The sequence below is a fragment of the Triticum urartu genome, chromosome 7A (genome assembly GCF_056163025.1).
Source record: "Triticum urartu cultivar PI428250 chromosome 7A, HENAU_Tu73, whole genome shotgun sequence".
Taxonomy (NCBI): Eukaryota; Viridiplantae; Streptophyta; class Magnoliopsida; order Poales; family Poaceae; genus Triticum; species Triticum urartu.
In genome coordinates, this window is record NC_141879.1 from 146,638,039 (window position 1) to 146,640,538 (window position 2,500).

At 58.2% G+C, this 2,500-nt stretch overlaps 1 pseudogene; it reads right to left on the minus strand.

Moving 5' to 3' along the window:
• Positions 1-599: 599 nt before the first annotated feature.
• LOC125518534 (UDP-glycosyltransferase 73C6 pseudogene) lies at positions 600-2,270 on the minus strand (annotated as a pseudogene).
• Between the last annotated feature and the right edge of the window lie 230 nt (positions 2,271-2,500).

Sequence of the window (2,500 nt, forward strand, 5' to 3'; positions counted from 1 at the left end):
AATAAAAATTTCTGTAACAAGACATTTGTTGCGGAAAAAATTCTACGATAAGACCTTTGTTGCAAAAAATAACAAAGTACATGCTTGGGTGATTGCAACAAGCTGATTGTTGTAGAGGGTCTTCTACGACAACACTCTTATTGCAAAGAGGTGGGTGCTTACGCGGTAGATCAGACAGATCTTAACTTGTACATCCAATGATCAGTGAGTTGGCAGATCTTTTTTAATGATCCGCCGGCCGACGCGTAGCATCGCCTAAAAAAGATCGGGAAAATGTTTCGTTGCCCAATAATCTTCTCAAACTGCACCCGCAAAAAATAAATCTTCTGAAACTTCGTGGGTGCACCGAAGGTGAGTGCAGCTACTACTTTCCCTTCACAACAATGGTTTTGTTGCACGAAACAAGAGAAACAAAGGAACGATACGTGTCTGGTCGCATCATCGAACTGGACGGCTCGCTAGGCGACAGATGTTCTAAAAAGATCTGCCAACCAATGTGTAGCACGCCCCTGCAAAGGGAATTTGATCATTTTATATGATCAAAATACTCTTTATTTTTAGAAACAAAGAGGAAAGAAAGGGGATCAGGGAAGGTTTGATTGCCCAATAATCTTCTGAAACTGCACCCGCAAAAAGAAAATTCTTTTGAAACTGCGCACTCTGGCGCAGTGCTCTCTGAGACTGTCATGACACTCATTCATTCAGTTGTGCAACCTCCCGCGTCCACCTCGAAATTCTTGATAAGATCTAGCAGGTTACCAAGCGACGACCCGCCCTTCTGCACGGCCGCCCTCGCCTTCTCCGAGAGCGCCAGCGCCTTCCTCCTCCTCTCGCCCCCCTCTCCTCCTCCGTCCATGATGTTCCTGACCGCCGCCTCCACCACCTCTCTACCCACCACGACCCCCTTCTTCGCCGCCCACAGCAATGGCTCCTTAATACCGACGCTCACGCCTATTCCCAGCACCTCCACGGCCAGCTTCTCGTTCAAGAACTGGTCCGAGAAGTGCGGCCATGTCACCACTGGCAGCCCGGCCGTGATCGCCTCCAATGTCGAGTTCCACCCGCAGTGCGTCACGAAGCCACCCACCGCCACGTGGTTCAGGATAAGCACCTGTGGCGACCACCCTCTGATCAGCATCCCGCGGCCGGCGACGCGCTCCTCGAGGTCCTGCAGGAACTCGCGCACGTCCTCGCTGTATTGGTCGGGGTTCTTCAGAACCCAGACGAACGGGTGCCCCGACGCCTCGAGCCCGAGCCCGAGCTCGACGGTCTGCTTCGGGTCGGCGTGCACGATGCTCCCGAAGCTGACGTACACGACGGTGCTGGGCTCCTTGCCCTGGAGCCATCGGAGGCACTCGTCGGCGTCAATGGCGGTGGTGGTGTTCCCTCTTTTTGCTAGCGTGGCGGCGTGCTGGTGGTACAGCGACACCGGCCCGATGGTCCACAGCTTCAAGTTCCTGGCGGCCGCGTACCCAGCGACGTACTCCGGCTCCATCTCCAGGAAGGAGTTCATGACGACGCCATCGGACTCAGCTAGCGCCAACTCGATTTCATCGGCTAGCTTCTCGAACCCGGGCGCCCGGAAGAACCCGGGGGCTTGCGCCCTGGTCACCTCGATTCGCCTCTCCAGGCCCGGTACGACCACCGGCTCGTTGTCGTCGGCCACGGCGTCGTAGGAGTTGTACCTCTCGACGTTGTGCTGGCACAGGACGCAGAAGGCGCACATGCTGAAGAAGCAGAGCCGCGGGACCTTGAGACTGGCCGCGACTTGCACGGTCCACGCGTGGCAGAAGTCGGAGACGATGCACGTCGGGTACGGCGGGTGCGCGCGGAGGTGGCGCTCGAGCGGCTCCGCGAGGAGCGTCAGGGCGCGGAAGTAGTTCACCTCGAGGCCAAGCGGGATCTTGTCGACGTCGTCGGCTCCCTCGGGCAGGCCCTCGGCGGCGCAGTCGAGCGGGAGCTCCACGAGCCGGATGGGCAGGCCGGACCGCCGCGCGAGGTCGACCGTCGGGCGGATGCGCGCGGCGTTGGACGGCGTGGCGACGACGCTGGCGAGCGCGCCGTGGGTGGCCAGCAGCAGAGCGGTGTCCACCGCCGGGATCACGTGGCCCTGGAACATGAGCGGGACGAAGACGAAGTGCGCCTTAGCGGCGCTCCCGACGTCGTCATGCCCGGCCCCGGTGCCGTTTGCCCGGCCGTTTGGTGCTCCCTGGTAAGCCATCCCCTGCTGCCCGTACTGGCAAGAGAGATAGTTCGATACTGATGCCTTTGGCGACGTCTGGGGCTGTCGCTGGTTCTGTTAGCCCCATGTCTTAAAAAGAAGGTCGGGTTTTGAATGCGACGAACGCCTGCAGCCATCCTGGCCGGCGCCGGCATGGTCGAGACGGCGAGGTGACGAGATTGACGAGGTCACTACAAGATTTTCAGTTATACCACTATAGTGTTTGTCCGTTATTATGTTGATGATGATGACGGAGGCGTGAGCATGAGGGCGACGAAT